We start from the raw sequence: 11,079 nt of genomic DNA, 5'->3' as shown, positions 1-11,079 counted from the left end.
CCAGAGAAGCTTGCCTAAGGGAATTACCTGAGCTGTTTTCCTTAAAAAATTCAGCTCTATTTTTTTTATATTAAATTCACCAATGGTATTTAAAAGGCTTGTGGTCAACTTAGTTTGAAAGAACTACTAAAAAATCATCTGATTTTTAGATTCACTAACTTCTTCGGAATATTTTGCTAATATTGGCTCTAAAGAAAGAAAAAAAAAACATAAACAGTAGGTCTTAAACAAATCACCAAAATAATATAGTTATTAATATTTCCTTAATAGGTAGGAGAAAAAAGAAACCTCTGCAAAAAGTGAAATATCTGTTCTTTAGAATACTTTACATCTTGCGAAAACATTTTGGAAGTGCATTACTTTCATGGAAATCCCGCTCCCCTCTACTAAGAATTCTGCTCTACTCATCCATAGAGCAGAAACTGCTTCATGCATCCAGTTTTGTCATCTATCCTTAAGTAGCACTATTTGTTCAAGTGACTTTGATGCTCCAGAACATAAACAGCGACCAAGTTCCCTTTCTTCATAGCCACTTATTTCTTCCAGGGTATCCATCTGATCTATATCATGCTAAATGAACACCTCAAATTGAAAAGGCAGTGGAGACAAAAATTAAATCAAAGAAAGATGTCCTAATAGCCAAGCCACGTGCCACGACCCAAGGTACTATACTGATGGCAATCACAAGTATAACTTGTCAGTTAGTAGCAAGTTCCCTGTCTGCTCCTTGGAACAAGTTAATGGGAAATGACTGCTTGGATTCATATTTCTCAAGTATTATAATTTCTATTTCACGCATCATACTAACATCAAAAATTCAAAGTACTTACTGTCATCAGCTAGACACAAAACATTGCACTTGCTATTACTCACATTCTCCAACATGTTGATTTAAATTACAACACTTGCTAGTGAGATGGGTTGTGACTCAGATTCTTATGGCTGTCAGTGTTACTTTCTAGTAGACCTCAAAAAATTGGAATCTTGATTCCAGGCATCTTCACCAAGAGTTTCCTTTATCCCATTAACAGATTTTTAATGCCACAGGGAGATGATGAAAGTACTTCTACTGACTGGGCTGTTATGGCTAGTAGAGAGTTCAATGGGACTCAGAAACCCCACCTTTTCTAAATCTGGGTTTGAAGATATTGCTTTGCAGGCAAAGGTAATGGACTCAGTAAAGACCAGAGTAAAAACTGTGGGCTGTTCCTGCTTCTAAAGGTACAGGGAAAGCACATTTTACAAATACAAGCCATTCCAAATACCATAATCTCCATTTCCACAGACTGCAGCACTTGGTGGAGGAAGAAGAAATAGGAAAGTCAGAAGTTATAGAGTACAGATTATGCAAACTTGGCTCTCTATGTCTGAGAACACAGTTTAGGACACTCATTTCCTCCGTTTGCTCTTTGGTCCTAGGTAAAAAAAAAAGAGCCAGTCCAGGGGTGTGTGACAGGCTCATAAAGAACAGGGTAAGTCCTCCTGTCCACTCAACAGGTAGTGCTGCTTTCTGATATCCCCAAACCTTCATATCCCTGCTGCCAAGTACTGTAGAATAAGTAGCCATGAATTTCAGAGAAAAATCAAGCTGGCAAAAGCCAGAAGGATTTCAGGAACAGAGGTTCTGGACCATTTTGTTTGCTCCAGCCCTCTTCTATCTTTTCCTTTACTATCTCCTGGACTCCTTTCTCCAACTACTCCTTTTTATACTCCCCTCTGTCCTCTCAGTACCCCTTCTCAACTGTTATTTTACCCTTTCTTTGTTTCTTTTCACTGTTATGCAGTGTAACCAATTTGTAATTAATCTGGTTTTCCCTAGAGTCTGTTTAACTGTGATATTTTGATACATTTATTTATTTAAATTTGTTTCGATCTCATAAAAAAAAAAAGAGTTTTAAGAACTGCATAAAGATTTTTGCAGTCCGACTAGTCTGGCAAAAACAGTCTCACAAAAAAACTTGCATTAATATTACATCTCTAGAAAAAGTGTTTACTTAATTCACAAACCACTTCTGTCCCCTGTCTATGGACACAGTCTTCTAATAGTCTCGTAATATAGGCTCAGTGGTACTTGCAGATGTGGAAGCAGAAACAGCACCAGGTATCCTGATGAGAAACGAGACACCAAGAGAACAAACATTCAACTAATAATCATACGGAACCAAAAAGTTCTTGAGAAAGATACAGCCTGGAATATAGCTGTAGAAGAAGACATTTGATGCCAAATCCTCAGTAACACATACACTGTAAAGCCACACAGTGCCTGTGGACAATACACAAGCAAAAATGGAAGGTAAATCAATGAACAAGCCTTGCAGATCATCCAGCTGCAGACTTCTGTGTGTACTGCCAAGGTGAACTCAATTGGGCAAGTGAATCATAAGGAGCTAAAAAAAAAAAAGTTAGCCAATATCATTTAAAGAATGTGTGCTGGATGCTGAAAGAAATTACTAGACACATTCATAATACAAGAAGAGAGACAGAAGTTAAGGAAAGCAGAAAATGACAGCTCACAGTGAATAGATGGGAAAAGCCTCACCACTTCTCTTGAGATGTTAGCCTTCTTGGCATAAACCACTGGATAGGGGTGACTCAGGTGGGAAAACAACTACATTCAAATGCTTAGATGGAAGGTCAACTTTAAAAAAAAAAAAAAAAAGTAGCAAAAGTAACAACACCTGAAAAGGGTCCAAAGTATTTGACAGATCTGTTTACAGATGGTGAAATATCATGGATGTCTTTGATTAGTCCCTCTGTAGTATCACAGAAATTGCTACTGACATTGAGTCCAAAGAAGGTTTAAAAGTCATTTCACTGCCATTAAGAACAAGCTGCACTTCAAATAAAGGAGTAGATTTAAATGTTGTCTCACTGCTTTCAGCCAGATACTGAAGAGAACACTTGATAACTTTGAACAGCCCATCTACAATCATGTGGTCTCTGTATTCAGTGTACGGTTTCCATTCATCAGAAAGAGGATCTGCCTGGAGCAAATACTGATTGTCCTGGAAAGAGTAATTTAGAGAATCAGTAACAGGGGTTTAGAATTGCTCTTCCCAGTGTGGATTTCTTATCCTAGCTAACTGATCAGTTGAAGAATAAAGGAACTCTCACTTTGATGAAGAAAACCATTCCCATTATTTAAAACATAATTACCTTTTCATTGTAACTTTTACAAGTACATCTGGAACTAATCACTGAAAACTCTTTTCCTTTGGAGTTAGATTTGCATCAGCAAGTGCAAATACTTGAAAAGAGTTTTAGCTTTTACTTTTTTTAAAAAAAAAAAGTATTTATGTCTATTTATGGACAATTGCTACTCCCAGTATAAAACATTTACTGTACCTAGTATCATGTGGACTGTCTGGTGGGTCTGCTGTTTCTTAAATCATACTCCATAGTTTGAACATTTGTTTTATTGGACCAAAGGAATGATTTCTGTAATCTTTCTTCACACACACGCACACAAAGATATGTTTTTGTTTGTTTTTCTTGTCAACACAACAGCCAATTCCACATTATGCTTGAATGTTCAGATTATCTCATCCACATTTTAAACAAGGTCACCCTGTCTGCTCAATACAATCCCAGAGATCATCACTCTGCCAAGTCAGAGGCAGGCATCCATTGTTTATCAAAACTCTCCAATTCATGTATAGAATCATAGAATGGTTTGGGTTGGAAGGAACCTTAAAGATCATCTAATTCCAACCCCCCTGCCACAGACAGGGACACCTCCCATTAGACCAGGTTGCTCCAAGCCCCATCCAACCTGGCCTTGAACACTTCCAGGAATGGGGCATCCACAGCTTCTCTGGGAAACCTCTTCCAGTGCTTCACCACCCTGTGAGTGAAGAATTTCTTCTGAATGTCTAATATATACCTACCCTCTTTTAGTTTAAAAACATTACTCATTGTCCTGTCATCACAGTCCCTGACCAAGATCCCTCTCCGGCTTTCCTGTAGGCCTCCTTTAGGTACTGGAAGGCTGCAGTGAGGTCTCCCTTTCTCTTCTCAAGGCTGAACAACCCAACTCCCTCAGCTTGCCTTCATAGGCAAGGTGCTCTAGCTCTTTGATCATCCTTGTAGCCCTCCTCTGGACTCATTCTAATAGGTCCTTGAATTCTACTTCAGATGATTGTGCAAAAGCAGGACACTTTTCTCTACACTGCAGCTCCTCCTCTGTCTTTCTGACATAGCTTCTATGTGAAACAGATTTTAGTTCACAGGCAATGGAGCCAAACTGGTAAAGTTCTGAGTGTGGAGATTACCCTGTTTTAAAATAGGATTATACCAGTTTGTTCCTATTATCTAACAACCTGTTTAGACCCCAAGAAAGTGTATTTTATTGGCTGTGTATATGCAGACCAGAACTATCTTACCTAAAATCAATCCAACATAATATCTTGGATTAAAAAGGAACTTACCAACTTTTACAGAAAAATCCAACATGTATCTGCACGGTTCCTGAGGTGCTATTTTCATTGACAAGAAGTCATCCAATTAGGAAATTACTTTCTTTGTTTCTACAGCAGAGGATGAAACACTCCCAGTCAATACTCACTACAGTTTTGTCAGCATACATCTCTGGGAACTGGACTAAAATCACCAACAGACTTTATTCCGGTCCCTGAAAACCATTCTGTTCGGCCTACTAAGAGAAGTTTCATCATCTGTTACTAGTCTTGTAAAGCACTTATGCTTGATTTCAGAAAGTTCCTGATGGGAAGGATTAGTTCTGTCCCTGCATTTACAAATTAATGCATTAGGAGTCACCCTTCTGTATTCAAAGAAAAACATACATACACTCAATAAGACTACAATGTACGACTAGCTACAAAATACAGAGTAACAACCATCCAGAGGACAAGATAATTGGAAAAATAGTTGAACGCAGTTTGGTTTTCGTTTAGTGTAGCTGAAGATTTGAAGAGATTATTATGGTTATGTGAATTTTCTAGTATGTATTTATATTCACATACATCTGTCAGAAAGAATCTTCCTTATTTACCTTGTAAAGTGTCTCTCGGAATACAAGAGCACTGCAACCGCTTTGTGTTAGAAAGATGTTTTAAAATCTCAAGATATTTCACCTCTTGCAGAAAGCTGCAGAATCACAAAAATGTTGTTATTCAGAAAAAGGCAATCAGACACTAAAAAGCTTGTTCAAGTTAGTATATATCATGAGTAAATCCTATAGTATTTACTGAAGCAGAATTTTCATCAGCCTCCCAAAAGCAAGAGCTTCAAGTCTTTACTGTCAGTATGCTTCAGTTCTACTCACTTCCTTTAGGTCCCACATACAAGACGCAGCCTCTAATGTTTCTCAGGGAACAGGCATTGTAGTACAAATACATGATCCTGTAACATTTTTTTTTGCACCCTGAAGTAAAAACATATGAAAACTGATACATAACATGCATTTACCTCTACAGAAAAAGAACTTTTAATGTAAAACAAGGTAATTGCTAAAATAATTAAAATAAATCCTTAATATCATACAGTGAGATTTACTAATGTGTTACTTTCTGATTAAACTTACTTCATACAGTCCAAATGCCAGAGAATGATTACATAGAGGTCCAATGCATAGAGAAGTATATTTTGAGATCTTTAGAAGTATATATATACTGTGTCTAGCAGAGGTACATTTCTTCATCATATCAGTCTATCCATTCCACTGCTCTCTCACATTTTGCAAAATAGGATTTGTTTCCACTATCTGCAATATTCTACAGAGACAAAAGAGATTTCACCTCAATGTCATTTTAAGTACACAGAACAGCTATAACTTCAGAAAGTGCCTGAAGTGTTTTAAGCCCCGTTGTACAATGTTTTACAGTAATACTTAAAGATGATTGATGTGCTTAAACTGTGTTCTGTGCCTGAGAAGCCTCTCGTAACTCCTGAGACCATTTTAAACTGCCTGCAGTCACTGGCATGTTTTTTATGAAGTGCATCACATCCCTTCCTTAACTTAAATAAACAGAAACATTTATGGTGATAGACTGCCAGTTCTACCATTGTATAAGCTGCACATAAAACCAAATTTGCTTTTTGTAACTAAAGGAGTAAGCAGCTTCAGATCCAAAATACTGTCTCCAGGCAAAATTCCTAGAGACTCCATAGAACGTTATACTGGGTGGCAGAGGAGTTTCAGGTGCTCCAGGGAGATGCTTTCATTTCTCCCCTCTGTGAAACATCCATCACTCTAGAAAGAATGAGGCCTTCTGCTGGCTGCAGGCAAGTCCAGTTATTGCAGAAATATCCCAGTGGCTTTTCTGACAGGCCCCAGAAAGGAAAACATATTTCTGAAGCCTGGAGAGTTGCAGGGTGTTCCTTGGGTGAAACTGCAATGATAAATGTATGGATGACACTAAAACAGAGTGGGCTGCAAACACAAATAGGGACACTGTTGTGTAGTCACAAGGTCCCAGAAGAGGAGATGCCTATGAGACCTCATTTGTTTTGTCACCATGCAGCTCTGCGACTCTTTAAGATCACCCTGGAACCTAGTTTCTGTTGTAATTACCAAGATAGCCAATTACTCTTCTTTTAGATTTTTCTTACAGAGAACATGCTTCTTCATATTTGTGATTCATGCTCATGGAGCAGTTTATAAAAATGAAAAAGCATCCTATGAGAACTTTATGAGCACATTTCCACATTTGTCACTCATGTCAAAATATACCTGTAATTGCTTATATAAAGATCTGCAGATCTGAATTTTTAGAGACAGGAAATAGAGCCAAAGTGTAGCTGGCTACATCAGCTTTCTTTTATGTCTAGGCAATCTCTGCTGCAATTATTTTCCATTGGGATTCTAAGGAACTGGATACGGCCTATCAAATTTTTGTATAATTCCATTTATCCTTTAAGTGTTTTGCTTTCACTGAATTTCATCAGAAGGTAATTTGGTTGTGAAAAAAATTAAGAATTCTGAGCATCTGCATACTCATTTTAAAGTGGAGATTTAACATAATTTGAATTTCAATGAAATAAAATGAGAAAGTGTTCAGATTTCAAGTATTTTTAAATTTCTCATGAACATTTCAGCAGCCTACAGAATTTGTGTTTTGGTTCACAAGAGCATCTGCCTTTTAAAATCTCCCTGTTTTCTGCTACTATTGTTACTCTGTCACGTTCCTTATTATAGTGTCTCCTTTTCCAAATCCTAATGCAGGGAGAATTAATCTGCAATGCTCAAAAGTACCAGTGTCTTATTTCCACATAGGCAATAGGTATCATTAGAAACTTGATCAGTAGAGAGAGAATTTAAAATATTCAACTTCCAAATCCTACATATTGTCCAGAAAAACTGGCAAAATGCCACAGTAAATGTCTTCTAAATCAGCTAGATCATGAAATTATCACTAAATATGCTTGTAATCAAGCTAGGAATACCATGAAAACCTGCCTCTCTTTCAGGACCTTTCAATAATTCTGATTTTGGTTTTGTTTTGAAGCAAGTGCCAAACCTGACAATGCATGAAAATGAGCCATGTTCCAAGAGCCAGTTCAGCATTTCAAAAAGATCAGCAAAAATCCACTGGAGGTTTATACTGAATTCTGTTCAGCTTTATCAATTTTGCTAATTTCATTGTGTGGGGGAATATGTTGCCTGACTTTCTGATTACTTTACATAAAGAATTAATAGCCAGACAAAATTTCATTTTTTACCTTAGTAATTGCTGGCTTGCAAGTGAAGACACTGTTCTTAGCTTTTTTTATGTTTCTTTCAAGGAGAAAACTTTGCTCCTCTTGTTATATAATAAATAATAAATATACATAATAAATAATAAATACATACATAATAAATATCCTAATAGATACAAGTATGTACCTGCAGAACAATAATACTACTAAAAACACTGCACAGCATAAAAGAAAAGAAGCCCTTGGAACTAGACTCCTTTGAAAATATGGCATATAACAGAGAAAATCAGTAGGTATAATCCAGAAAATAGGCGAAGAAAATTACTATGTTCCAGAGACTGTATATAAAACTGTAAAGAAGACAAAAATATAGAATGGAAAATACCTAATTAATTACTTAAAACTTTTGTCAAACACAAATTCAAATAAAACATAACTCTCTGGGGAAAAAAAAAGTGGTAATAAATTATATTAATTAATAAGAAAATCGAGAATACTAAAATTAAGAAATGATAAAACTAAAATAAAGCAAATTATTAATAAAATAAAATAACTGAAATGAAATGAATAAGAGAGGAGATTTTCCCTATTTTTTGTCTTTGATTCTCTTTATAGCAGGTAATTTCTGCCTCAAACACTGACGGAAGAACAGCAAAATTGGGATAAAAGCTGGAACTGATGGCAAGCCTCTCCAGCAAATTACTAAATATATGCAAATCTGAAGAAAATTCTTTGAGCAATAAAAAAAGAACTGCTACTTTATTATAAACCATATTACTCTAAAACCTGATTTCTTTCCCATGCAGATTGCTTTACAAATAATATTTTGTTAAAATTACTTCTTACTATCTTTCTAATTAATTGTGTTTTTGTTTTTGTTTTTTCTTTTCTGGAAAATTTTTCCTCACATGGAATCTTATTTTACAGTTATGTCCATTGGCTTTTCATATGCAAGATTAACGGATTGTGTGAAATGCTATGGCATGAAGGGTGGGGAAGATTACTAAGAACTGAATGATGGGAATGATAATAAAGCTAATAAAAAAGCTATTAAAATACAACATAGGAAAACAAAAATAATAGAAAAATCTAGCTACTTTTACTGTGACTAAAAAATGAACATAGAAGAATTTGCAGAAACCATTGTAGACCTATTCCAAACTGCAGAACACTGGACTAGCGACCTGTATATGTGAGGAAACACTTTGAAGTAGCATTGTTAGGCAGTGCTGTGGCCCCACAAGCAGGGATAGATACTTTTTTAGGCATTATCTTCACTAGCTGTTTTGCTACAACAGTGTGTCAAAAAGCCAGTGGCAAAAAGCTCTGAGGAAACAATTCTGGCAGAGAAGAGGAAGACGTCTGTACCAAAGCACTGTATAGTTACTGTTTCTCCACATACCCAAATAATTTCAGAGATCTTGATGGACTGAGACAAGAAAAATCACTCCTCCTCTGATCTGGTTGCACCATTCAGTTAAGATCACTTGGTAAAATGCTATCAGGAGGAAATCCAAGAAATACTTAACTGTTGTGCACCTTCCTATTGAGTCTGTGACAATCCAGTTTGTCACACAGGAGTACTCACAGGCCGCAGGAAGTCTTCTTACTTTGCACACGTTGCTGCTATTCTCATGACACTGGGAGAAATTGCACCGAAGCAACCACTTCTTCAGATGTCCATAAACACACTCTGCAACAGACAAATTGCAGATGCTTCATGCACAAATTCAGGAAATGCAACCAAAAATTTTATAGTGTGATTTTACGTATTTTTTCCCAATAACGTATGCTGTATTTGAATATGTATTACATGCAGCAGCCTCTGTTTATGACAGCTTGTGGTTAAATATCCCATAAAAGGTAACTCACTTCTTCTATTCTGAACTCACTATAGTCCCGCTGACAGCCCAAATTACAGTATTTTATTATATTGCATCTTTACTGTCTATTTTATTTATCTCTGTTGTGCCTTCAAGTTTTTGGCATCTATTCAAAACCTTTACCTGTGTCCTCCTGCTGTTTGTCCTTCTGGTAAACTGTTCTGTTTCTTCTGTAGTTTTTTTGGCTTTCTATGCAGAGCAATGGCTCTTACTTTAATATGCTACAAAGTTTATTAGTTTAGAGAGTTTATGAAGATTCTCAATGACACCAAATTGTACTTCTGAATTCCTCGACAGCTGCAAATATAGCCTGTGCATTCAATTACCAGTTTTGACAACCTGTAAAACACTGCTTGTAAATATGCTCTTTATAGTATAAAGACAGCTTAATTTTAAGTGAAATGTCACAGTAAATATGTATGTTGACTATAACCAATTTACAATTCAACTGTTTGTGCATTGTCCATTTGCTATTCATTAGAACTTCAAATCTTGGCCCTTTTTGTGTCTCATCACAGGTTCTGATAAGATATCATCCACAAAAACTGGAACTTTTCATGGGATACCTAAGTTTGCTCTGTGATGTAACAGCTACGTTAACTTAATTGTTTCTGAATTTCCTTGAAGGAGGACATTCTTCCTAGATCTAAAAAGCTTTAACAATTAATGTCTTCATTTGGCAACATGTCCTACTGCATAGCTCCTAAAAGTAAGTACTTTGATTAAGTAAAAAAATTGGTTTACCTTTGGAACCTCTATTGGTTTACCTCTAGAGTCTGATATCACAGCCCAATCTCACCACAGAAATAAAATAACATACTTGCATTCATTTCAATGGTTGCGCAGATGTGAATGATTTTTGAGCTTCATTTGGTGATATTTAACTTTGTCATTCTTCATATCCATTACAAAACCTCGTCTTCCTTTTAATGTTTCTGAAGAGATTTTTTATCAACAACTTCTTGTTTAGTTGCTTGCCTCTCTGGAAGGCGATTTCCAAAGAGTAGCTTTTTGAGAAAAGAGCTTTTACCCACTCCTGTTTGGATGAGATTTTATAAGGGTCATAAGCACCTGAGTTGTGTAAAAGCAAAAGGAATGTGGGTGGTAATGGCCCTATGTTTCTTCTGAAGCTTCCCACTATGTTTGAAATCTTAAGTATCAGAAGTGAATTGGACCTTGAAACTATATCACATATCAGATAAAATCGTATGTTTTGTTGTTCTTCTTTTTATGGGACTAGTGAGTTATTTTGCCGAACTTACGTGCTGGATAAAATACAGCGCTTGTAGGGAACTAGCTTCTCCTTGTGCTGGTAAAAGCTCATGACCTGCTGAAAGTATGCTGATTACTTTCCTCAGAATCACCCTTCTAACGTGGAGAGAGCACTTCCCATGTTCCTGTCAGCCATATTCTATTGTCAACTTTCTTCCTCAACCACAGTACACTGTCCATTTTCTCCTATGTTTTTTTTTCCCCACCACAGTTCCCCCTTTGTTCTGTCTGTTCTACATTACACGTGGTATGTTTGTATGCATATACA

General features: G+C 36.4%; 1 protein-coding gene across 3 annotated transcripts in view; it reads right to left on the bottom strand.

The window, feature by feature from the left end:
- Positions 1-1,885: 1,885 nt before the first annotated feature.
- Positions 1,886-11,079, bottom strand: part of LOC308198475 (uncharacterized protein) — a 32,870-nt gene continuing 23,676 nt past the window's right edge. The window contains exons 8-11 of one of the 3 annotated variants that reach the window (XR_013953934.1): positions 9,059-9,349; positions 5,012-6,350; positions 4,428-4,526; positions 1,886-3,005 (exon numbers count right to left, since the gene is read on the bottom strand). The gene's annotated coding sequence lies outside the window, so the exon portion shown is untranslated. Of the gene's footprint in view, positions 3,006-3,286; positions 6,351-6,455; positions 9,350-11,079 lie in introns of those variants that run through there. The other 2 variants (XR_013953935.1, XR_013953936.1) reach the window with 2 other exon arrangements.

Source organism: Anser brachyrhynchus (assembly GCF_964034855.1).
Source record: "Anser brachyrhynchus genome assembly, chromosome: 7".
In the NCBI taxonomy this organism is placed as follows: domain Eukaryota; kingdom Metazoa; phylum Chordata; class Aves; order Anseriformes; family Anatidae; genus Anser; species Anser brachyrhynchus.
Note: the sequence above shows the minus strand (reverse complement) of the source record. Positions and strands in the feature narration are given on the sequence as shown.